This window comes from Peromyscus californicus, unplaced genomic scaffold (assembly GCF_007827085.1).
Source record: "Peromyscus californicus insignis strain IS unplaced genomic scaffold, ASM782708v3 Scaffold_10__1_contigs__length_136768540, whole genome shotgun sequence".
NCBI lineage: Eukaryota > Metazoa > Chordata > Mammalia > Rodentia > Cricetidae > Peromyscus > Peromyscus californicus.
The window spans coordinates 90,531,508-90,557,886 of record NW_026294391.1 but is presented as its reverse complement, the minus strand read 5'-3'; the positions used below and the strand labels follow the sequence as shown (position 1 = coordinate 90,557,886).

At 43.2% G+C, this 26,379-nt stretch overlaps 1 protein-coding gene across 14 annotated transcripts in view; it reads right to left on the bottom strand.

Annotated features, from left to right (window-relative positions):
* Positions 1-15,996, bottom strand: part of Vsig1 (V-set and immunoglobulin domain containing 1) — a 177,680-nt gene extending 161,684 nt beyond the window's left edge. For 12 of the 14 annotated variants that reach the window (XM_052736898.1, XM_052736914.1, XM_052736925.1 and 9 more), the window contains exons 1-3: positions 15,752-15,996; positions 11,279-11,345; positions 1,084-1,174 (exon numbers count right to left, since the gene is read on the bottom strand). The gene's annotated coding sequence lies outside the window, so the exon portion shown is untranslated. The remainder of the gene's footprint in view (positions 1-1,083; positions 1,175-11,278; positions 11,346-15,751) is intronic. The other 2 variants (XM_052737001.1, XM_052737008.1) reach the window with 1 other exon arrangement.
* Between the last annotated feature and the right edge of the window lie 10,383 nt (positions 15,997-26,379).

Below are 26,379 nucleotides of genomic sequence, written 5' to 3'. Positions count from 1 at the left end.
GTGAAGTTTCTTCTGAGCCTGCATTAATTACTCTTCTTTTGGCTCTAATCAAATCTCTGACAAGAAGACCCTTCCAGGAGGAGGGGGTTTACTTTGCCTTCTGGTTCAAGGAGATACGGTCCACTGTGGCAGGGAAGGCTTGGCAGTAGGGCTGTGAATTGGCTATTCACATTGCCCCTGCAATGAAGCAGCACGCAGAAGACAGGAATGAGCCCCAAGGTCCACCCCCACCAAGCCACTTGTTTCATCAAGACTCTGTGTAATAAAGGTTTCACAAAGTTCCAAACCTGCTGTGGAATAATCCTTTTGTACATTATGAAAATGTGTTGCTCTCATTGTTAATAAAAAGCTTACTGGCTAGTAGCTAGGCAGGATTTTCAGGGCAAAGAGAATGCTGGGAAGAAGAAGGGCAGAGTCTGGGGAGTCTCAAGCCAGACGTGGAAGAAGAAATATGGGAAGTTCATAGATGAGGTAAACGAGCCTTGGGGCAGCACATAGATGAATAGAAATGGGTTAATTTAAGCTGTAAGAGCTGGCTAGAGACAAGCCTAAGCTATCAGTCAAGCATTTGTAATTAATAATAAGTTTCTGTGTGGTTATGTGGGAGTGACTGCCAGGACACAGAGAAACTCTACCTACACAAACCACCAGCACCAACTAGAGACCAAGTGTTTTGATATATAAGCTCATGGAGGACATTTCACATTCACACTGCAACAGAGCCTAATTGGTAATGTTAAAGAATAAGGCATTACTGAATGTTATTTCAACAAATTCATACTATAGCCTACATTCAAATACTTGTACATATAGGCAAATAAAGAATGCACAGGAACACACATATCTATATCCCTGGATTTTTCTTTTTTAACTACTGCACACCTTTGAAAGCATGGCACATACAGTTAGCAAGAAGACAGGGCAAAATGAGGAATAAAGGTGGATAGAAGAAAGCAGGGTTTACAAAGGGAGATGTTAGAATGTCACCGGCAAGTGAACAGTCTCTTGAGGATAACTGGCCTCTGCTCCCCACAGGAAGTGGAAGGCTTCCCTTTATACTTCTCTCTACACCAAATTACTCACCTTTCTCTCTAGACAATAAACTCGAGGTACTAGCAGGTCCCATAGCTTTTCTTTTCCTCAGAGTATTCGTCCAGGAAAATCAAGACCACCACTATAATCCGAAACAAAGAAAATGACATAATGGCTCTCTACAACTTATTTTTTGTGCCTCTGGTAAAAGGAAAATTCTAAGACTATAGATTCAAACACTGTAGTTTAGAGAGTTAAGAAACCAAAATGCAAAGCCAGGTATGGTAGTACATGCCTTCAATCCTTGTGCATGGGATGAAGAGGCAGGCAGATCTCTGTGAATGACGCCAGCCAAGCCTACAAAATGAGACTATCCCAGCAGAGAAGGAAGAAAGGGAGGCAGAGAAGGAGGCCTAGGCCCTGGTTTCATTTCTAGCTAGACGTAAGATTCTTCACCTTTTAGGATTATATTATTTTCAACATGGCTGAGGCAATGCCAGCCCAAGTATCATTCTTTAAGAACAATGGCTCAGTCTGTTTAGTCAGAGTTCTCCAAAGAAACAGAACTGATATGACTAATATATTCATATATTTAATATATATTTAAGGCATAATAAAAGTAGATTAGTGTGGCTTAGAAGCTGTGATCTGGCTAGTCTAACATTGATTGTCTCCCTGATGGAAAAGCCAAGAATCCAGCAGCTGCTCAGTTCATGAGACTAGACATGCCAGCAGTCCTGATCTGGTGCTAGAATCCCAGGGAATTCCTACAGAGCTGCTGGTCTTTAGTCTATGTTAGGACCCCAAAGAAGTAGGTTCGAACACCAATGAAGGAATGTCTGTCTCAGCAGCAGGACAAACGAACTTGCCATTGAGAGTGAGGGCAAGCAGGCAAAAAGCAAGTTCCCTTCTTCCATGTCCTTTTTTTGGGGGGCTGCCACCAGATGGCACAGCCCAGATTTAGAGTGGGTGGCCTTCACATGTGGGCCCAGCTCCTTGGGTTTTAGTTCATTCCAGATGTAGTCAAGTTGACAAGCAAGATAAGCCATCACACAGTCCTAGCTACACATTGCTTTCATAGTAGCTTCTAAAACTTAATTTTCTTTGCAATACAACTTGGTACCTTCTACTATACTTGATAATGTACTTATATATTGTTTTCTATCATCTTTCCCAGCTAAACTGAACTATTGGGTTCAACTTTTTTGGCTCTGGCCATAAACCTTCCAATTCTACACACCAAAAGGTGGTGCTTATTTTCGAAGCAAAGCCAGCTAGTCCACTGGTCCAAGGGAGATTAGAAATACGTGAAGCATAGCCATTGTAGCTTGATTGTGGTACTGCCACAAAAAAGCAGAGAGTGCCACCTCAGTTTGAATCAGAGGTGTCCAAGAGAATACTCCTAACCAGCTAGGTCTCAGCGGGCCTCCAAATCTGTGAGAACAAGCGCACACTAAACATTCAGAAATGTTGTGGGCTTTGTAAGGCATCCATAGCTCCTGCTTGAATAGAAATGCCTAGAGACCATTTGGAATGGAACAGACACTCGTTTAGCATCTATTGACTAAACTAAATGACTAGCTTTAAAAAAGAATACCGTAATTGGACCACACTTCTGATAAATCAGAATCTTTGATGAGGTTCACCACTATTTTGTTTAAAGCTCACTAGGTGAGTTTAATACACGGTCAAGGAAGAGAACTGCTGTTGTAGATTGTGTGGGTTTTGCTATGGGAGAATGTATCAAAAAAATATAGGTTTTAGAATCCAGCAAATATATTCAAGCTCAACTGTTCCATTTACTAAAATGTGTATGTGTCAACCATGTCATGAATTAATACATTTAAGCTCAAACTCATCATTTAATTACAGACAACAGTACTTTGCTTGTAAGGTTATTATAAAGACTAAATGAGATAATGCCTAAAGTATTAAGCACAGTATGTGGTACACAGGGAAGGTTTAAAATCTTTTTTTTGTTGTTGTTCTTGTTTTTGTTTTTGTTTTGTTTTTTTTTTTTATTTTCGAGACAGGGTTTCTCTGTGTAGCTTTGCGCCTTTCCTGGAACTCACTTGGTAGTCCAGGCTGGCCTCAAACTCACAGAGATCCACCTGGCTCTGCCTCCCAAGTGCTGGGATTAAAGGCGTGCGCCACCACTGCTGGGCCAAAAATCTTAACCTATACCTATTGTTTGTAGTGTATCACACTTACATGAAATCTATGTCTTTGAACTCAAACTTTAAGTCCTATTTGAACTCTTTCAAGTAATAACACCTTGGGTAAATTAAACTCTCTCAAGACTCCAGGAGCCGGGCAGTGGTGGTGCACGTCTTTAATCCCAGCACTCAGGAGACAGAGCCAGGCAGATCTCTGTGAGTTCGAGGCCAGCCTGGTCTACAGAGTGAGATCCAAGACATACACCAAAAATACACAGAGAAACCCTGTCTCAAAAAACAAACAAACAAACAAACAAACAAAGACTCTGGGAACACATGTATAAAATAAAAGCCAGGCATAGTGGCACATGTCTCTAATTCCAGCACTTGGGAGGCAGAGGCAGGCAGATCTCTGTGAGTTCGAGGCCAGCCTGGTCTACAAAGTGAGTTCCAGGACAGCCAGGACTGTTGCAGAGAAACCCTGCCTCTAAAAAATATCTACGTAATTAATTTGTTGTGAAGAGTAAATAAAATGGCACTCATGAAACACATAGCATGGGACAGGTACAACACAAATGATAAACTTTAGAGAAGAAAGTATGGTGTTTATTATAACGTTGGCAAAAAGAGGCTATATCCCATTAAAACTTACACGTAACAATTTTATTCCTAGGAAATGGGATGTTTCCAGCAGTGTTTGAGTTCTACATCTTCAAGTTCTTTTTCAGTCTCCAGGTCTGTCTAATTCCTCCTTGAGACAGGATCAACCCTCAAATTACTGCAAAAGCAGTACATGCCTGCTGGAGAGAGACATCATCTCTCACTTTCTTCCAAAGAAGGCTAAATTATGTCCGTTAATTCAGTTATGCTTATGGCTCTTTATTCTTTAATCCCAGTCCAACCCTTTCTGAGATCTTGATGGACATATTTAACGGTTTACTCAACATTTTCATTCACAGATGTTTATACTTCCTTTAGTTGCTATTCATTTATTCCTTAGCAATTTTTCACTGACCTTTTATACTAACAAGGAATCTCAAACAGTCCTTGGGATGAGTATTCCATCCTTAAATTTAAAAAAAAAATATTTTATGTGTGTAAGTGTTTTGCCTGTGCATGCATGCCTGGTACCTGCGGGGTCCAGAACAGGGCATTAGATAGCCTGGATCTGGACTCACAGACAGCTGTAACCTGCCATGTAGGGACGGGGAATCAACCTCAGGAAGCAGTTCCCTTAGCCGCTTCTTGGCCACCTCTTCAGCATATCATTTTTTTTTTTGAGACAAGGTTTTTCTGAGTAGCCCTGGCTGGCCTGGAACTCACAGAGATCTGCCTACCTGCCTCTTTCTCCTGAATGCTGGGATTAAAGATGTACGCCACTACTGCCCAGCTCCATCCTTAAATTTTTAATCCTGATTGAAGATACTAGAGACAGAGGTTCTTGCCCCCCCCCCACACACACACACGCCCAAATGCCTAAAGCTCTTTGGTTCCTGGCTTTTTTTTTTCCAAAACAGGGTTTCTCTGTTTAGACCTGGCTGTCCTAGAACTCGCCCTGTAGATCATTGTAGGCTGACCTCAAACTCAGAGGTCTGCCTGCCTCTGCCTCCTGAATGGGTTCCTGATTTCTGAAGGCCTTGTTTTCCAAGTATCATCATTCTGAATTTGAACAACTCCAGTGTGCTTCCACGTAGTCTGACTTTTGCTTGCATTATCAAAATCAATTTCTGCAACTTACAATGAAATAATTCTGATTCAAAACATATGCTACAGATTGAATTAAAGTCAAGATACCTCTGGGGAGTTGTGTAGAAAGCATTTATAGCTAGTTACTAATCTACATTAGAATAAAGGCAGTGGAATGGCCAAAATTCCAGGATAGGAAATAACATGTATTTCACCAGATCCCCAGGAGCATATGGAATCTCTGTGCAAAATACTAAAAGGTCCAAGAAGACAAATTACATACACTACACTGTGTCCCTCTGAGCAGTTAATTTATAAAATGGTAAAATGTCATATACAAATTTCCATAGCAACAAGAAACGCGGGCAACTAGAGCACACAGAGTAAGACTAGTATAATCTAGATACCCAAACTGACAAATATAAGGAGATGAGCTAACAGGCCCACCTCTCTTATGAACCTAAATATACAAGTATAGAACATTGCTATGAAGATTGGATAAGTACAAGAAAACATTTTTCATAGCTAGCAATTTGGTTTTTGTTTTTTGGTGAGTTTTTTGTTTCTTGGGGTGTGTGTGTATGTGTGTGTGTGTGTGTGTGTGTGTGTGTGTGTGTGTGTGTGTGTGTGCATGCACTTTTAGACAAGGTCTTACTATGTAACCCTAGATAGCCTGCAACTCACCACAGAGATAAGGCTGGGCTCCAATTCACAGAAATCCACCTGCCTCTGTCTTCCAAGTGCTAGGATTAAAAGCATGTGCCACTACATCTGGCAACATCTGGCAATTTGGATAGGCCAGTTCTCAGCATTCCTAGATCCTTTCTGCTAAATACTAATAAAATGGTCCATAGAGATATACACATATTCAATTAACTGTGAAAATGAAAAGCACCTGCAGACATTTCCAAAGGCCCTCTAGAGAAGTAGTTTTCCCTCAGATTAAGAATCATGTTATAGGCAATCACACGTACAAACACAGAAATAGAATATGCTAAATAAAATAGTAGTCACTCAGATACTATGGTATATTTATAAGAATGCATGCTAGGTCTCTGAGTCATCTAGCCTGTGGGTCCTGGTGCCTCCAGGCAGTATCAGAGGTGGGCTTACTCTCCTGGTATAGGTTGTAGGAGGTGGCCAGTCCTTCAATCTCAAGCACGACTGGTGGGAAAAAATATCAATGTAATGATGCCTAATGACACTCTGCTATACTCATGGATTGGTGCCTGGCCAATTGTCATGACAGAGGCTTCATCTAGCAACTGATAGAAATAGATGCAGACCCACAGCCAAACACTAGGCAGAGCTCAGGAATCCTTCAGAAGAGGAGAAAGGATTGTAGGAGCCAGAGAGGTCAAGGACTCCATAAGAAAATCCACAGAATCAACTAACCTGGGCTCCTAGCAGCTCACAGAGACTGAACTGACAACCAGGGAACCTGCATGGGACTGACCTGGGCACTCTGCATATATGTGACAGTTGTGTAGCTTGGTCCTCTTGTGGGACTCCTAACAGTAGGAGCAGGGGCTGTCTCTGACCCTTTTACTAGCTTTTGGGAACCTATTCCTCATACTGGGTCACCTTGCCCAGACTTAATACATGGGGAGGTGCTTAGTCTTCCTGCAACTTGATATGCCTGTTTTGTTGATATCCATGGGAGATATGAACAGAAATGGAGGAGTGGATTGGGGGTGGGATTGGTGGGGGAAAGGGACTGGGAGAAGAGGAGGGAGGGGAAACTGTGGCCAGTATGTAAAAATAAATAAATAAATAAATAAATAAATAAATAAATAAATAAATAAATAGGAATGCATCCTGTCCAGAAAGAGTCACCATTTAAGAATCTGTCAGTGTAGAATAGGACACTGACTCCTCATCTGGAAAAGTGGCAACTAAAAGAGTTCAACATAATCCTCTTTCCTACAGGAAGTGTATTGGGCTTCTCAAATAGGGGAGAGATAATTTTTACATAGGAAGACCCTGTCTCAAGAAAAAAGACATGATCTCTACATTGTAGGAAATTCTCAAAGAATTAATAAAAAGATATTTTAAAAAATAACGATCTCTACACATGGAAGTGGGAATACGACTATCCACTTTTTGTTATACGGTGGTATCATATTAGTTGTGCTTATATGTTTGCATATATTTTTTACATATGCATGTTGAGTATGTACATATATGGATAAATATATGCTAATGTACAAACTGGACTTGCACGATTTAATCTATTTCTGGGATGTATATTTTTTATAATGACTAGACACTTTTACATACTTAAAGAAACAGACAAAGCAAGGCTTGGCAAAATATGCCCATAATCCCAGCACTTGGGAGGCAGAGACAAAAGAGGAGATCAAGACTATCCTGAGTTAAATGAGACCACATCTCAGAAACACAAACAGGGCCAGCAAAATGGCTGCATGTTTTGTTGTTTGTTTTAGATTATAATTACATTTTTCTCTTCTCTTTTCTCTCTCCAAACCCTCCCATATATTCCTCCTTGCTCTCTTAGATTCATGGCCTCTTTTTACTATTATGTGTGCCCACGTATACACACACACACATATATACACACACACACACATATATAATACATATGCTTAAATATAACCTACTCAGTCTGTATAATGAATATTTGCTGTGTGAGTCTGATGACCTGTGTTTAATCCTCAGTAACCAAGGCAGAAGGAGGTAACTGACACCTAAAAGTTGTCCTCTGACCTCTACAGGCAAATCATGGTTCATGTGTGCATGCACATGAGCACACACATACACATAATTTTCTTTTAAATTCATACCCAAAAGAAACATTCAAATACAGAGAAAATGGATCATGTTACTCACCTAATCATAACCCTTAAGTAGGAACATTTCTAACTGTTACTACAATAGAGCCCAAATCCCTCACCACCTAGCCCTCAGTCACATTACTCTTATATGGCTACAGCAGTACTTCAAATGCTCTACTCCTATGAGACATCTTCTGATGTCTCAAATCCACTGTATGTCTAGTTTCAGGCCTGTGTACAGGTTTGTTTCCATGACCTGGAACACTTCTATCTACTCATGATCCACCTCCATCTATCACAATTCTGCATTCAATTCACTTCTATCTGAATATTTTTTAATGAATTTTGTTTTATTAACATACATTGCGTTTCATTGTATTTTCATACACATCTATTATTGGACTTCTTTTGTTATCACTTCTTGAAGGACATCTCTGACACTCTAGACAGAGTCAGTTCCCATTATAAGCATCTATAGAAACGTTTTTACTCAGTGGCCCTGATGCAGCCAGAGTCTACGCTGATGTCTGAGGCTCCTGCTGCCATCGAAGGCCCTGTGGATGCCCGGGGTCTAGGCCCACACCTGGGGCCATTTCAGGGTACAAGGGCCAAGCTGCCATTGGGTCCATGAAGATCTGAGTGACCTGCACTGCCAACCAGGGGCATGGTGACATCCAAGCCCGGCTGCTGTCAAGGAACAGTCTGGGCCCATTGTCCAACCACAGCTGGGGGCTTGTATTGATGTCCATGGCCCATAGTGCCACTAAGGGCCACAAAGACATCAAGGGCCTGGTCAGCCACCTAGGGCCAGGTTAGTGTCTAAGGCCTCTGCTGGGACCATACAGATCTGAGTAGCCTATGCTGACAACCAGGCTGGGCATGGTGTCATTCAGGCCTGGGCTTCTGCCAGAGGCCCGTCTGGGTCCGTGGACCTGCCACAGCCACAGTCTGTACTGCCTGTGTGGATGTTCATGGCTCCTATTACCACCAAAAGCAGTGAGGACAGGGCTACACAGAGTTGGCCCCACCCCTTACCAGTTGCAGCACTAAGGAGAACTGGCCCTGCCCTGCACCAGCTGCAGCACAGAGATGCAGATTATCCGGTGCCCCTCGTAGGAGGTCTGGCTCCACCCTTCATCTGCCATATAGTGGAGTGGGAGAGAGAGAGAGGACCTCCCCTCCCCGACCCTTTACTGCCTTTGGCAGGTGGGAGAGCCGGCGCTGAAGTCATGAGAGTGGGAAAATTGGCACTGCCCCTACCACAAGCCCTGACCCTCACCTGGCAGCACAATAGAGCTGACCCTGATGGCACGGGCACAGGTGAGCTGGCCTGTGGGTGTGAGAGCAGGAGAGCTGCCCCTGCCCCTTCCCTCTTATGCCATGGGGTGGCAAGGGTAAGGGAAATATGACCCTCACCCCTTGCCCCCTGTGACAGGCGGGAGAGCTGGCCTTACTATTCTAACAGTCTCGAACCACAGGCCACTTCACGTGTCAGTCCTTGGTAGCAACTAGAGCAGAGCAACACAGTGATTGCTAGGTATGAGGGTTGGTTTCAACATCAACTTGTCACAAATTAGAATCACCTCAGTAGGAAGTGTCACCTGAAGAAGTGTCCGGACTGCCTTGGCTAATGTGGAAAGACCCAGGCTGACTGTAGGAGGCCACTCCTGGTAGCAGCCCAGAGAAAACGGGTATGGCAGATGGCAGATTGATGTCTTTCCCTCTCTACACCAAGTTAATTTACCCTATTGCTGCTGCTGATTCCTTCCCTGATAAGGAATCCAGAATTTCAAGGTGTACCAGCTAGTTTTATATCAACTTGACACAAGCTAGAATCACCTGAAAAGAAGGAACCTCAAATGAGAAAATGCCGCCATAAAATCAGGCTGTAGGCAGGTCTGTGGGATATTTTTTCTGATTGATGGTTCATATGGGAGGGCTCAGCTCACGGTGGGCAATGCTACTACTTAGCTAATGGCTCTGGGTGCTATAAGAAAGCAGGCTGAGCAAGCCATGTAAGCAAGCCAGTAAGTAGCACTCCTCCATGACCTCGGCATCAGCTCCTGCCTCAGGGATCCTGCTCTGTTTGACTTCCTGCCCTGACTTCCTGTGATATGGAAGTTTAAGCAAAATAACCCCTTTCCTCCCCATGGTGCTTTTGGGTGTGGTGTTTCATCACAGCACTAGTGATCCTAACTAAGACTCCAGGCTTCTATCATGGACTGAGGACCAGTGGATCTCCAGAAATCTTCCAGGTTTTTGGTGCCTGGTAGACTGAGGACTACCAGGTTGTCAGCACCCTCAAGGACAGACAGCTACTGTGGGACAACCCCAACTTCTCAGACAGCCAGTATCAAGGACAGAGCGACCACCAGGTCCCCAGCCTCTTGGGTGATGCAGCTGTTGTTACTATTTTAACATAAGCTGACTGAAGAAATTAGTGTGTGTGTGTGTGTATGTGTGTATGTGTGTGTGTGTGTGTGTGTGTGTGTGTGTGTGTGTGTGTGTATATATATATATATATATATATACTCATATTCATCCCATTGGTTCTGTTCTTCTAAAGAACCCTGACTAAACTGCGCAGTGGTGGTGCACGCCTTTAATCCTAGCACTTGAGAGGCAGAAGCAGGCAGATCTCTGTGAGTTTGAGGCCAGCCTGGGCTACCAAGTGAGTTCCAAGAAAGATGCAAAGACACACAGAAACCCCGTCTCGAAAAACCAAAAAGAAAAAAAAAAAGATCCCTGACTAATAAATACACTGTCATTGCCATTGCCACCTTTAAGGAGGGGTAGGGGGTGGTCTGGTCTTTCTTGAGGTAAGATTTTGCTATATAGCCCTATCTGGCCAAGAACTTATTCTCCTGCCTCAGCTTCCTGAGTGCTAGGATTACAGGCATATAGTCACAGAGCACTGTTTTTATTCTTTTTTCTGTGAGTGTTCAGTGCTGGGGGTCAAACCTAGAGCATCACAAATGTTAAGCATGTGCTCTACCACTGAGCTACAACCTCAGTCATATTTACCATATATTTTTGCTTTTCTGAGACAGGTCCCTTATTGTAGCTCTGGCTTGCCATATATATATGTGTGTGTGTGTGTGTGTGTGTGTGTGTGTGTGTGTGTGTGTGTATGTATATATGTATATGTATATATATGTGTGTATATGTATATATGACTTGCTATATAGACCAGGCTGGCCTTGAACTCAGAGGTCCTCCTGCTGCCTCTGCCTCATAAATGCTGAGATTAAAGGCATGCGTCACCATACCTAGCTATTTACCATTTTTAATCTACCACTTATGGTGTAGCTACTCTGGGTGACTTTATCAAATAAGGAAAGGGATTATTTTGAGAGAAGATCTCACTGTATAGTATAGCCTGGCCTCAAAATCATTATCCTCCTGCCTCAGCCTTCTCGGTATTAGGAGTGCTGGCAAGGGAAAGGATTGTGTACAGGATCACACAAGTGAGAGAGTGGGGAGACAGGGGTGATCAGGGAAGGAAGGGAAGGGAAGAAGGCAATTACAAAGGCTTGGAGGCCAATGGAACAATCCAGGTAACTTGATGGTGGACCTGAACACTGTAATTCAAAACCAAGTCCCACTTACTTCCAGTGTATGACTTCACAAGATGGACTCAGTGGGCTTTGGATGAGGGCAGCACAACATGATATGCCTAAAAGAAACCAAAAAGAAATCAGCTTAATATCTTCAATCAGAAGAAAATGTTTAATACCATTAGATGTATACATATAATTATACATTTTATATATCTGTATGTTATAAATACATATACATATGTAGACGTATTTGCAATAGCCCTTATGTTGGGTTCCACATCTGTACATTCAGCTATTGGGAATCAAAAATAATTGAGAAAACAATGGAATGAATAAATATAGACATTTCCTTGTTATTATTACCTAAACAATGCAATATAACAACTATTTATACAGCCTTTATATCAGTGGTTCTCAACCTGTGGGTTCCAACCCCTTTGGGAGTCAAATGACCCTTTCACAAGGGTTGCCTATCAGATATCCTGCATATCAGATATTACATTACAGTTCATGACAGTAGCAAAATTACAGTTATGAAGAGCAATGAAAATAATTTACTGGTTGAGGATCACCAAAACATGAAGAATTTGTATTAAAGGATTGCAGCATTAGGAAGGTTGAGAACCACAGCTTTATATTGTACCACATATAACTAGAGATGATTTAAGTATATTTCAGGGCCAGGCATGGTGGCACACATCCTTAAATCTCAACACTTAGGAGGCAGAGGCAAGCAGATCTCTGTGAGTTTGAGGCCAGCCTGGTCTACATAGTGAGCTCCAGGGAAGCCAAGGCTATAAAGACCTTGTTTCAAAAAATAAAAAAGTATATTGTGGGTATGTGCATAGATTATAACTTAAGTTGCATTTTATAAGACTCAAATATGCAAGGAGGTTTATAACTGTGGGGGTTTCTGAACCACATTCTCCAAGACATAGCATCTTAAGCTAAAGCAATGCCAACTGATTGTGGAGATCACAAAAAAATGGGTGACAAATATGAGGTTTCTAGATGTACAATGACCAAAATTTAATTCAAAATTAAATGCTTAATGAATCCAAGGTGCTTCCGGCAATGTTCCCCATCATGCAATTTCACTGCAGACTTGGCTCTAAATATACATGTACACTTGCACTGAGCATGCTGTTATGAGCAGTAGCAAATGCTACCTGAAACACCTCAGCTCAGATTGTAGACTGCTATATATTAGGGGTTGTAGTACTTTACAGTACAGTTTTCTGCTCCTGTAGAGACATAATGGATTAATTAAGAAAAAAGACTTTTAATATCCTCCTACGGTCATTCTTGAGCATATATTGAATACTTTTGGTTTGTATTGTATTAGGATGTTCCATTTTTAAATTTCTCTTTGAGTTGTTGACTTGAATTTCAAAAAAAAAAAAAGTCCAAGTGATTTTTGACTTAGAACTATGACAGAAGTTCCAAGAATCTCTGGAAAAGCCCTAAATATATCTGCATTGTTTTGTACTATACATTTATATAAAGCAGAGATCTCAGTATTGACAATTATAAAATTAAAGCTATCATTCATTTCTGAAAACTATAGATGATGTTCTATATCTTGCAATACCATGATTTAGTTCTGTCTGTAAAAATAAAGCACATCCATCTACTTAGTATGCTGATTTCTTTTTGTCTTTAATAGATGAAAAAAATTATATGTATACCAAAGAATTCTCATATAATAAATTTCTTTAGGATTATCCAGAAATGTTTTGCCTTGTATACCTATGTATATACCTATATACCTGGAGTATCATCAAATTTCCTTGGGCAAAAATGTGTCAAAAGTGGGAAAAGGGATTTTGAGTTTTCAATTTTTTTTTTAGATTTACTTGTTTTATTTTATGTGTATGAATGTTTTACTTGTATGTATATCTGTGCACCACATGCACACCCAGTGCCTGCAGCGGTCAGAAGAGTGTATGAGATTCCCTGGAACTGTAGTTTACAGACAGTTGTGAACCACCATGTGGGTGCTGGGAATCAAACCTGTGTCCTCAGCAAGAGCAACAAGTGCTCTTAACTGCTTATCCCCCTGCCCTCCCCTACAAGAAGTTTAATAAGACTTGATGTAAGGGACTTGAGATTCCAAGAATTTCCTTTTGTATAAGTGAAGATTCCTGGAATCATTTCTGCTAGGATATAAAGGGGCATTCTATACATACATGCATAGTTGTAGATATGGTGCTATTTATTAAAGGCTTCCCATGTGCTTAGTAGTTTATTATAGTCTTATTTACACTTCTGATCACTCTGTGAACTCTTATTCAACTTTATAAGTGTAGAAAGTGAAGCACAGGAACATTAAGGAGACTGCTTAGGTTCACACTCTGTTACTCAGTGGTAAAGATGGGGTCAGAACCCAAGTTAGTGGGCCCCCTAATCATGGATCCAATAAAGTTTCAACCTTGGATTCATACTCCCCACACTACCTACACACTTGCCAAGCAGCTGAACAATACTCTCCAACACTAATGATATCCCAGGACAGACTAGGGGAGACACGGCATCTGCAGGTGTGGTGTACAGTGAAATTCTGTACTTGGAATCCAGAGGCTTCCTCCTGTAAGCTTATTGGGGGGGGGCGTCTTTTTTTCACAGGCTTCTCGTTCTGAGAGCACTCTGTCTCACAGAAGCAGCACACCTACTGTTAATATTCTGATCCTGCAATTGGGGCCCTGGCATAAAAGCCTATTTTAAGGGAAAACTCCTCCCATTTCCCTCTCTTCTCCTCTCTTCCACTTTCCTCCCAGGAGGAATGCACCTCTGGAACCCCTCACCCTTCTCTATCTCTCTTTCCCTCTCCCCCCCCCCACCAAATAAAACTGTTCACTGAGCGCTGTCTGCATGGCATCTCTGTCTCTCACCCACCGTGGGGCACCTTGGCTCTAGCCGCCAGACCCGCCAGCACATGTAATATCATAACACCTACCCCTCAAAGCTGTATCAAGTCAAGGACAGTCCCAAATAATGACTAAATAACAGCTGAGTCACCTGGTCCATTTCATCCCTCACACAATCAAGAGACTACAACAGCAAATAAAGTAACGTATTTGGGTCTGTCCCTCTCCTCTCTAAATGACATCCAGGGAACTCTGAATGGCCACTGCACGAACTCTAAGCTTATATGCAAACTGTAGGCATTTGGAGGGGGGTGGTGAATAATTTCCTCAGGTTTACAACAGGCCCTTGTCACTCTTCTGCCCAACTGAGGAAAGAAAAGGAAACAAACAAAAAACTGTGGGTGCCAGGCGGCGGTGGTGCACGCCTTTAATCCCAGCACTCAGGAGGCAGAGCCAGGCGGATCTCTGTGAATTCGAGGCCAGCCTGGTCTAAAGAGCGAGATCCAGGACAGGCACCAAAAACTGCATAGAAAAAACCTGGTTTTTTTGGGGGGGAGGGGGGGGGGAACCTGTGGGTAAGAACCATGTCCTCCAGCAGGTAGCAAAAGCTGCTCAGAAGAGTTACACAGACTACCTTAGTGTCGGCCCCAACTCGGGCTTTAGGTTGGCCTTCCAGGTGGTTTCCCCTCCCCCCAGCACGCATGCGCACGTAGAGCCCAGGCTCCAGGCTCGCACTCAGGCTCGGAGGCTTGCAAGCACTCTCCACGTGCAAAAGGGCAGACACGCCCACACAAGCTCCACTATAATACCACATTCCTCTACACATCCTTCTGCGGTTTTGATCGCACCGAGTCACCGGGCACACAATCCCAACTCTGCAGTTGTGTAAAACATACACTTGCTTCTCCTGCATGCACCACGTTACACATACAAGCTCCGTGACAGGGCAAAAGAGTGCAGAGGTCCCTCCATCTTGCACTGTTGCTGAAGCCATATCAGGTTTAATGGGACTTTGATCTCCTTGATGGAGAATACTGTGGAAAATCACCATCTCTATTCTAGGACCCGAGACCAAGATACTAACAGAACTTAGCTTCTGTTAAACTGCTTACTTGTACAAACCTCCCTCTGCAGCTGATAATAGGATGTGGGTTTTGCCCTTTAAAGGCCCCTTGATCAAAATGCTCAGGGCTACACTTAAATCCGGAATACCTGGGTTTAGTCCCAGCTGTCTGGAATAAATTTAAAAAAAAAAAAAACTATAAGTAGTGGTGGGCTCACCTTAACGGCGGCTCACCACGTACACAGTTTTGTACCCCTCACACGCTTATCCCCCATGCCTGTCGAGAACCTTTTGTCCTCCCTACCAACAGCAAACTTTTGAGGCTGACCTGACCAACTAGCCCTCCTGCTCCAAAGACAGAGCCAGCCTGTGCACACCAAGTGCACGCAGCGGGAACCGGCAGTCCCTCAGCCCCAAGGAACTTCTGCCAGGACAGCTGCTGAGCCCCAGGGTTAGAGAGGTGGTACCTCCCACGGGCCGCGGCCATCAGGAGATAGGGTCGCTAGCCGCTCGGCCTACTCTATCTCCTGCCCGTCTGAATCCAGGAAAAGCAGGGGAGGCTTTTCTCAACCGCTCGGGAGAAAGCACTCACCCGGTTTGCAAAGCCAATCTGCTCTTCTTTCACTTCTGCCAGCAGCGAAGGGATTCGGACCTCGTGGGAGCCACTGTCTCAGGGCGGGGATAGAGGAAATGACTCCAAAAGGAGGCGGTCCAGAGGGAGGTGCCTGGATAAAAACAGTGGCTGGTGGGGCCTGGACCTACAACACGACTTCTGCCATCACAGTGAAGTCCGCCATCAGAAGACTGAAGGAACTGAAAGACCAGTAGAAACATACCGTTTGAGACCTGCCTGTGCTCTAATAAATGGGTTAATTTACGTAAAAAAAAAAAAAAAAAGTTGAGACGGCACTGCCGAGAGGAAGGGAATGGGAGGACTCAGAGAGTAGGAAAACTGTGTCTTTGATCAAAAAAGTGTCTTGTGACTATCTTGGAAATCCATCTACTCAACCAGGATTCCAGAAGCAACTGGACTAGACCATTTTCTCAGTGTTGGGCCTTAAACTTGATTACCCCATACTAGGGGTAGCTAAGGCTAAAACCCTTGTGGGCAGTTGGCAAGGCAGGAATCTGCTGATCTGGGCACAGGACCTTTATGCTAACGGAGGTCTTAATAAACTTCGTGGCATGTGATTACTGGGTGGATTAAATTAACCACATCTTAAAGTGTTGCTGGTTTCTATTTTACCACTTTGGGCACCAAAATGTAGTTGTTTGGTTTTTTACTCTTAGCTCTTTGGAGGACCTGCCACCCAGCTCCCAAATAAATCACACACAGAGGCTTATTATTATTTATAATTAATAATAAATAAATTACTTATAAATGCCTGGTCTTATCTTGGATTGTTTCTAGCCAGCTTTTCTTAAAATATCTCATCTACCTTTTGCCTCTGGGCTTTTACCTTTCTCTATTTCTGTATATCTTCCTTTCTTACTCGGTTGCTGGTTAGGTGGCTGGCCCCTAGCATCCTCCTGTCCTTGTTCTCTTGCTCTTTCTTCTTTTCGTCCCAGATTTTTCCTTCTATTTATTCTCTCTGCCTGCCAGCCAGCCCTGCCTATCCTTTCTCCTGCCTCAAAATTGGCTGTTCAGCTCTTTATTAGACCATCAGGTGTTTTAGACAGGCAAAGTAACACAGCTTCACAGAGTTAAACAAATGCAACATAAAAGAATGCAACACATCTTTGCATCATCAAACAAATGTTTCACAGCATAAAAAAATAAAACATCTTAAAATAATATTCTACAACAGGATTTAATGGCTTGTTAATAGCCTTAATGACTACCAAATATGAAGCTGTTGTCTAAAGTTTTGATAAAGTGTGTGTGTGTGTGTGAGAGAGAGAGATAGAGAGAGAGAGACAGACAGAGAGACAGAGAGACAGAGAGACAGAGAGAGACAGAAAGACAGACAGAGGTTGATTTTTGGAAAGGCCAGCTTCATTCAATGTGATAGCAGAAAAAGCAAGGGTCTTTCATATCCCCCTCCATAGGAACAGAATCAGTCCCAGAGTGTCAATGAAGTTGCACCATACATAGTTGGGCAACATATATGGCATGATCGCTAGTGTGAATGGCTCTTTCTCTATGAATTTCCAGGCATGGAGGATCAAAGTGGTCTTCTTATAATTGTTGTGCACAACACACAAATATACACTTGTTTGGTCTGGTCATTTAAGAAACATTTACTGCGGCCAGGGTCTGTGTTGATGTACATGGCTCCTGTTACCATCGAAGGCCATGTGGATGTTCAGGGTCTGGCCTTCCACATGGGGCCATGTTGGTGTCCGAGAGCCATGCTGCCACTGGGACCATGCTGATATGAGTGGTCTGTGCTGCCATCTGGGGTCATTATGTCATCCAGGCATGAGCTGCTGCCAAGGGCCATCTCTGGGCCCACGGCCCTACAGCAGTTAGGGTCTGAGTTGACGTCCATGGTTCCTGTTGAAGGGGTTAAACTCTCCCCCTTTCACAACTGAACTTAGATTCCAGTTCTCTAAGAAGGACAAACATATCTTTTCCAAGATATCTACAAGGCCCTTACATTCAGGGTGGAGGGAGAAAACAAACACAAAGGGTCTAAGTCAACCTCACAGTATCTCAAGGACAAACCCAGCAGCCCCTTCTGAGTCACGTCCAAGCTTGTGCAGGTGTGTCCAAAAATAATAAAACTAGACCTCAGCCAATAAAAATATACTAATGTAACCACTGCCTGATTAACCAATTAGGAAACTGACCCTGAAACTCCCCTTAGCTGTGCTTAAAAGGAGCTTGTACATCCCTCTCGGGTCCTCGCCATTTTGTACAGGTGAATGACCCCACATGCATGCTGGTATAATAAACGCTCTTTGTTCTTGCATACTATTTGAGTCTAGGTCTTCCTTCAGCATTTCCTCAGATCCTACACTGTTACCACATAGGGCCCTGCGGATGCCTAGGGTCTGGTCAGCCACCTGAGACCATGTTGTTCAAGAGCCATGCTGCCACTGGGGCCATACTGATCTGGGTAACTTGAGCTTCTGCAGGGGGCATGGTGATACCTGGGCCTGAGCTGCTACCCAGGGCCATGTCTGGGTCCATGGTCCTGCTGCAGTTGGGGTCTGTGTTGATGTCTGTGTCCCATGTTACCACAAGGGGCCATAAGAACCATGCATGATGAGATCTGAGGGCCAGGCTGAGTTGGCTCTGCTCTTCTCTGGCCCTGGGAAAGCTGGCCCTATCCCTCACTGGATATTGCAGCAAGAGAGCTGTTCCTCACCCTCACAGAAGAGCTGGTTGCAATGACCTGGGCCCAGAGAGCTGGCCTCTTGCACTCAGGAGAGATGGCCCCACCCCTCAACACGGGCAAGGGGGAACTGACCCTGATGGCATGGGCCTAGGAAAGCTGGCTCTACCCTTCACCTGAGAGGGCAGGCCCAGTGGCAGGGTCGGACCAGCTCAGCTACTACCCAGGCCCACATCCAGGGCCTTCGGTTGGCCCACCCTAACATTTACCCCATCTATGACCTGCTGGAGTGTGTGGAAAGGACAGGTCCAGTGGGAGGATAACAAGCAGGATCTCCATAAGTTAGAGCAACAGCAGCATATCCGAGAGGAGTTTCTGTGAGGGTCCAGTGATGATGGGGTGCCAGAGGCCTTGAACCAGACCAATGACTCATTGCAATGAACGTTTGCAAGTAAAGCTGATGGGACAGGAGAGTATGTTGCATGATGCAGCTTGGCTCCCAATGTCATTGGGATGAATGGGGAAGTGTTGGATTGGTAGGAAAGATAGAGGAGCAAGGTGGGTTTTTGTTTGTTTTGTTTTGGTTTCAATTTTTTTAAATTTTCTTTTCTTTCTGCAAGGGTGAAGGAACTGGGACGTGGGTGGAATTGGGGTGCATGATGTGGAATATCTAAGGAGTCAATAGAGAACTTACACTTACAAATTTTACTCCCCATTATGTTCCTAGCATTCTTTTCATTACTGGGGGGGGGGAGATACCAAGATGAAAAATATTGCTAATATTTATAATAGAGTATGCAATTTAATAATTACCCCCATATAATTTTAAATCTCTGAATTTGATGATTTATTGGTAATTGAGAAAGGAAATATTTCTTAGACACACACAGATGAAAGTAGAAACACTTACCAAGATATAGAGACTTGTGCAAACTAAATTCTTGGAGAATGTTGCTAAGTAAAATTAGAATAGAACCTGATCAGCAAACTGACAAGTAGTCCACCCTGTCCATTTCAAGGTTTGGTTTGGGTAGCTTTAGCATGCCCACATATGTAATCTCTATCAGGCCCTTACTTCTGGCCCCACACTCCCACGATATCTTCTTAACATTGTTATTGAAAACTGGGCTCTTGAAATTCAAGGAACAATTAGAAGGATTGATAAATTAGTCACGAATAATGTGCTAATGGAAGGATATTGGCAAATTATATATCCCTACTGCATGTATTAATGTTGTCAATGGGATCTAGAATCACAAACATCTGGACATGTCTATGGACGTTCCTAGATGAGGTCAACTGAAGTGGGAAGAATCAACACAAATCTGGGCAGCACCATTCTGTAGTATGCTGGGGTCTCAGATTGAATCAAAAGGAGAAGGCTAGCTGAGGACAGCTTTTATCTGTCTGCTTTCTCATTGGGGATGCAATGGGACCAACTGTTGGAGAATACTATTTTAAGGTGTGTTGCATTCTTTTATGTTACATTTGTTTAACTCTGTGAAGCTGTGTTACTGTGTCTGTCTGAAACACCTGATGGTCTAATAAAGAACTGAACAGCCAATAGCAAGGCAGAAGAAAGGATAGGCAGGGCTGGCAGGCAGAGAGAATATATAGAAGGAGAAATGTGAAAAAGAAAAAAAAAGAGAGAGAGCCAGAGAAGGAGGAAGATTCCAGGGGCCAGCCAGCTACACAGCAAGTTACAGAGTAAGAGTAAGATTTACAGAAGTAAGAGAATGGGAAAAGACCAGAGGCAAAAGGTAGACAGGATAATTTAAGTTAAGGAAAGCTGGCTCGAAACTAAGCCAAGCTAAGGCTGGGCATTTATAAGTAAGATAAGCCTCTGTGTGTGATTTATATGGGAGCTGGGTGGTGGGCCCCCAAAAAGAGCAAAAACAACCAACAACAATCAACTGCCTCCAAATTCTGCTGGAATAACTCCCCACCATTGTAGACTATGCCCTCAAGTGGTGCGTCAGAAGAAGCCCTTTCCTGAGTTACTTTTATTAGGTATTTTATCACAGCAGTGAGAAAGGTAAAAAATATTCTTATTGACTATATTCTTCCTTCTCAGTAACCAAGAAAATATTATAAAGGACCTTCTAAAGATAATTCATTATATAATTAAGGGGTGACAAGGAGAGGCAGGAAATTTTGAATTTTCATGTTTTAAAGGGTCAGCTGAAGCCAGATGTGGTGGCACATGCCTGTCATCTCAGTACTTGAGAGGTGGAGGCAGGAGAATCAGGAGCTTAAGACTAGTCTCTGATACATAGGGATCTTGAAATCAGCCTGAAAAAAATAGTAAATAATCAATTAATCAATCAATCATTCATCTGGTAATGTGGTACAGGCTTATAGTAGACATATTTTCAAACAAAAAGGATCTTTCAGATGATAGAATATAGAGGCAAACTCTGCTGTCTGTGAAGCTGGCCTCATATCACACTGCAGAGGGGATCTGTTACTTCTCCAGCTATGTTAGAAAGCCCAGGAAATAGAACTTTCCCTGTGATGTAAACTGGCAGGAAACACACCCTTATAATTTACATCTTTTTGTTCAATTCAGCTCCTTCAAGAATAAAGGAAGGTGCTATAATATACCAAAAATGGGAAATTTATAGCAAGCAGCTGTCAAATACACAAGGCAAGCCTAAGTCCAAGGCCTGACTCATGCAGTGGTAAAGATACAATGAATGAGTTTTTAGATTCAGTGAAAGGAAGCAGAAGTTTAAACGTATAGTTTCTGGTAGTCCAAATACCAAGAAGAATGCTCTCCCCACAAAAGGCCTGAGGACGTCTGTGTATGTTGCAGAATGTTCCATTACTCAGAAGCCAAGTCTACTTACACTATGATTGGCTTTATATTCTAGGATCTATGCTGAAGAAAATGATTAGAAAGCCTGGGTCCCATCGGAACCCATGTGATTGGAGGCAAAGTGAAACTGATGACAGCTTTCCTATGGAGAGAAGGGGCCAAATGTAATATAGCCTTAAAGTAGTCCCTCCCAGACTCCCATTCTACTGTGCTCTGGGAAGAGAATCATAGGCATTCTTCTAGGAGTCAGACTAGCTGTGGGCCAAGTTTGCCTGTAGGGCCTACTCAGATAGTGCAAGGATGTCAGAATGATGGAGTAAAGCCTTTCTTCTATAGAGCTTTGATTTTCCTAAGGTAAGGGTGGGAGCCACAGGAAGCAAAAGGCAGTAAAATCAGGGTCTGTTAAGGAATTTTTGTTCTCCTTCCCTTCTGCTGATCTTCACATCTGTCCTTTCATTATTGCCAGTCCTTACAGAACATCAGTTTGGAATGGACTGAGAACTAAAGGAATATCCAAATATACCTAAATTGAGGGCCTGAAAGATTCAGTACCAAGGTCAGGTAATCACAGAGGCCAAATGTTCTGTCCTCTGGTTCTTACGTTTTCAAGTATAAATTGTATTGCATGAATAATATTTATTTACACTCTGTGTGTGTGTGTGTGTGTGTGTGTGTGTGTGTGTGTGTGTGTGTGTGTGAGAGAGAGAGAGAGAGAGAGAGAGAGAGAGAGAGAGAGAGAGAGAGAGTTAGAGTTGAGTGTGAAGGTGCCCATGGAGGACAGAAGGCAGAGTCAGATCCCCTGGAACTGGAGTTACAGGCCATTGTGAGCTGCCTGACATGGGTACTGGGAATTGAACTCTGTTCCTCTGGAAGAGCAGCAAATGCTCTTAACTGAGGAATCTCTCCAGCTTCTGCATGAATAATGTTTTAAAATAAAATTTTTAATCACAATTTGTATGTGTGTGTGTGTGTGTGTGTGTGTGTGTGTGTGTGTGTGTGTGTGTGTCAGAGGACAAGTTGTAGGATTGTGTTCTCTCCTTCCACCATGTGAGTCCCAGGGACTAAAGGCAGGTCCTTTGTCTTGGTGACAGGCATCTTTACCCATTAAGCCACCTTACCTGCTCATGGATAAATTTAATTTTTAGGCAACGTGTCACTATCTAGGCCAGGCTTAGATCAAACTCATCAGTCTCTTGACTCAATCTCCCCAAATGTTGATATTACAGGTGTGTCTCACCATGACTAGCATTTTAAAAATAGCATAAATCTTTATTAATTCTTTGGGAATTTCACATCACGCACCCCAATCCCACTCACCTCCCAGTACCTTCATATTCACATCTTACCCCTGCAGTATCCTCCCCAAAGAAACTCCCCCAAATTAATTAAAAACAATACAAAACAAACAAAAACCCACCTCACTGCTCCATCTTTCCAACCCCTCTTCATTCATCCTAGTGGCATTGGGAGCTGTGGTGTGTCACACAGTTACACCCTTTTGTCCAATCATCCCCACCTGCAAATGTTCATTACAATGAGTCTTTGGTCTGGTTCAAGGCCTCTGGCACACCATTGTCACTGGACCCTCACTGAAACTCCTCTCAGACATCCTGCTGTTGCCCTGAGTCATGGAGATCCTGTGGTTATTGTTCTGCAGGACCAGTCCCTTCACACAATCCAGCAGGTCATAGATGGGGTGGATATTAGAGTGGGCCAACCTGCTGTAGCATGTTCTGTATGCTGTGAATGTGTTGCTCTGATTGATTGACAAATAAAACGCTGATTGGCCAGTAGCCAGGCAGGAAATAAAGTATAGGCAGGACAAGCAGAGAAGAGAATTCTGGGAAGTGAAGGCTGAGTCAGGAATCACTGCCAGCTGCTGCCACCATGAGAAGTAAGATGTAAAGTACTGGTAAGCCACAAGCCACGTGGCAACTTATAGACTGATAGAAATGGGTTAATTTAAGATATAAGAACTGGATAGCAAGGAGCCTGCCACGGCCAAACAGTTTATAAGTAATATAAGTCTCTGTGTTTATTTGGGTCTGAGCACCTGTGGGCCTGGGAGGGACTGGAGAAAACTCCAACTACACCCAGAGTGTGAGTCTGAGTGGTAGCTGAGCTGGTTGGTCTGGGCTACCGCAACTGCCCCCCTCAGTTGAGGGGCAGAGCCAGCTCTCCTAGGCCCATGCCATCAGGGCCAGCTCTCCCACATCCATGGTAAGGGGTAGGGACATCTCTCCCGAGTAAGTGCCAGGACTACCTCTCCCATGTGGGATTTGGCCAGCTCTCCTGCCGCAGTGTCCATCGAGGGGCAGGGCCAGCTATCCCAGGGCCAGTAAGGAGTGGAGCCGGCTCATCACTGCCCTCAAATTTCAACATGCATAGTTCATATGATCCCTTGTGGTAACACAGGCCATGGACATCATCACAGACCCCAGCTGCAGCAGGAACCCAGATATGGCTCTTGGCATCAGCTCAGGTCCTGGATGTCACCATGGCCTGGTGGCATCACAGGCCACCCAGATCAGTATGACTCTGGCAGCAGCAAGGCTCTGGGACACCAATATGGTCTCAGGTGACTGTCCAGGCCCTGGGCATCCCCACAACCCTCAGTGGTAACAGGAACCATGAACATCAACTCAGACCCTGGCTGCTGCTGGGCCATGGACCCAGACATGGCCCTAGGCAGCAGCCCTGGCACAGACAATATCATGGTCCCAAGTAACAGTGCAGGCCACTAACATCAGCATGGCCCTGACCATGCCCAGCTTTATACAGATAATTTCAAGGTCTCTTCTTATCTTAACAGTATGGATTTCCATTAATTAAAATTTAGTGAATATAATTATACAAGTCTAATCAGCATTACCACCAAGAATGTTAGATATTGGGTACAATCATCAAGAATACAATGGATTCAACATAGAGATAGACGATGTTACTGTTACTTTATGAACACCCTAAGATTCTTTTTTAGGGTGATAATCCTCCACACATTTTATTTTACTCAGAGCACCTGTATCCATCTTCCCCACATATTTACACATGTTTTTTCTTTTATTTTTAATTTATGTGCATTGGTGATTTGCCTGCATGTATGTCTGTGTGAGGGCATCAGATCCTCTGGAACTGGAGTTACAGACAGGTGTGAGCTGCCATGTAGTTGCTGAGAACTGAACCAGGGTCTTCTGGAAGAGCAGCCAGTGCTCTTAAGGGCTGAGTCATGTCTCCAGCCCCTGTACATGTGGTTTTTTGTTTGTTTTGTTGTTGTTGTTGTTTTGTTTGTTTTGAGGCTATCTCCCTGCATTGCCCAAGCTGGTTTAGAACTCTATATCTGCTTGCCTCGGCCTTTCAGAGTGCTGGAATTACAGGTATGTACCATCATGCCTTGCTATTTGTACCATCATTATTTTTGAGATTTCCTGTTAAGACCTCTCCTCCCATCCTCCTTTACTCACTAACTATAAGATACAAATACTGGTCTAGCATAATTCCATTTTAAATTTCAGATCATCTGTTTGACAGATTTCCATTTCTGTATAAGAAATTGCCAAAAATATTCCACTTCCTAGGTCATTTGGAAGGGCAACCTACCTGTCCTGTGTACCACCTTCCTCTATATAGACTTTTCTCTGAACTTCTACATTTCTTACATGGCAGAAGCGAGAGTCTTAGTCTAGGCACTAGTTTAAGTTATTGTTCACATTGTTCATTCATTCATTCATTCATCTATTCAACAAATTATGTATTGGTAGTGTCTATGTATCAGGTGCTGAAGCTCAGCAACAAATATAAGAAACACAGTCCTAGCCCTCATGAAATTCATAACCTAGACCGTCAGATTATCAAGAATGAGCACTTTCCTAATCCCAAGACTTGTCGTTGATGGATTTCTCAGACTGTGCCTGACCCATGCTAAGCACTTTGATGTTGTGGAATATTATTTTAAGGTATGTTACATTTGTTTATGGTGTGGAACATTTGCTTTAATGATGCAAAGATGTGTTACATTCTTTTATGCTGCATTTGTTTAACTCTGTGAAGTTGTGTTACTGTGCCTATCTAAAACACCTGATGGTCTAATAAAGAACTGAATGGTCAATAGAAAGGCAGGAGAAAGGATAGGTAGGACTTGCAGGCAGAGAGAATAAATAGGAGAAATCTAGGAGGACAGAAAAAGGAGGAGCAAGAGAAGAGAGGAGGATACTAGGGGCCAACCACCCAGCCACACAACCAGCGAGCCAGGGATTAAGAGTAAAAGTAAGATATACAGAAATAAGAAAAGGAAAAAGCCCAAAGGCAAAGGGTAGATGGAATAATTTTAAGTTAAGAAAAGCTTGGCAAGAAACAAGCCAAGCTAAGGCCAGTCATTTATAAGTAATAATATGCCTCCATGTGTGATTTATTTGGGAGTTGGGTGGTGGGCCCCCAAAAGAGCCAAAGAGTGAAGACTAAAAAGTAAAAAACAACATTTTGGCATTCCAATGTGGAGCTGTAGAAAGCTGAGCAACAAAACCTGTAGTGCTTCAAGTTCTTGTCTTGTGTACTAATTCACTTGCCTTTGAGCTATGCATCCTTGGTCTGACCACTTTCTTCAAGCCATTTCTCTACTTCCCTTGACTAGTTTACTCCATGTTACATGACCCTTTAGTCTCAGCTCAGTGGCAACTTTGAATAGGGTATGTCCAATCCAGGCCCAATGAATCTTTTAACTCTCCCAGGTCCTCCTACAGGCCAGATGTTTAACAGTAAGTCAGTCATCTCAATTGTGATCATGTTCTGGTCTTAACTAATAGATTCTAGCAGTGGGAGGTTAATTGCTAAATTCTCGCCTTCTGCTACAATATCTGAAGCTAGATGAATCATGTTCCCTTAGAACTTGGACCTTGATCTCTTTAGATGTTTTGACTATATCCTTCTCCTAAAACCAAAGTCTTCATGATTGGACCTCAAATTTAAAGCCTCCTAGATTTTACTTGCTGAGATCTCTACCAATTACACAATTGTTGGTGTGCGCACACACCCCTCCCTGAGCCACTTACCAAATTCTGGCAACACATGACCATCTTTCACTTAGTCTTTTCCCCAGTTAAACTCCAATGAGAGACAACCAACAAC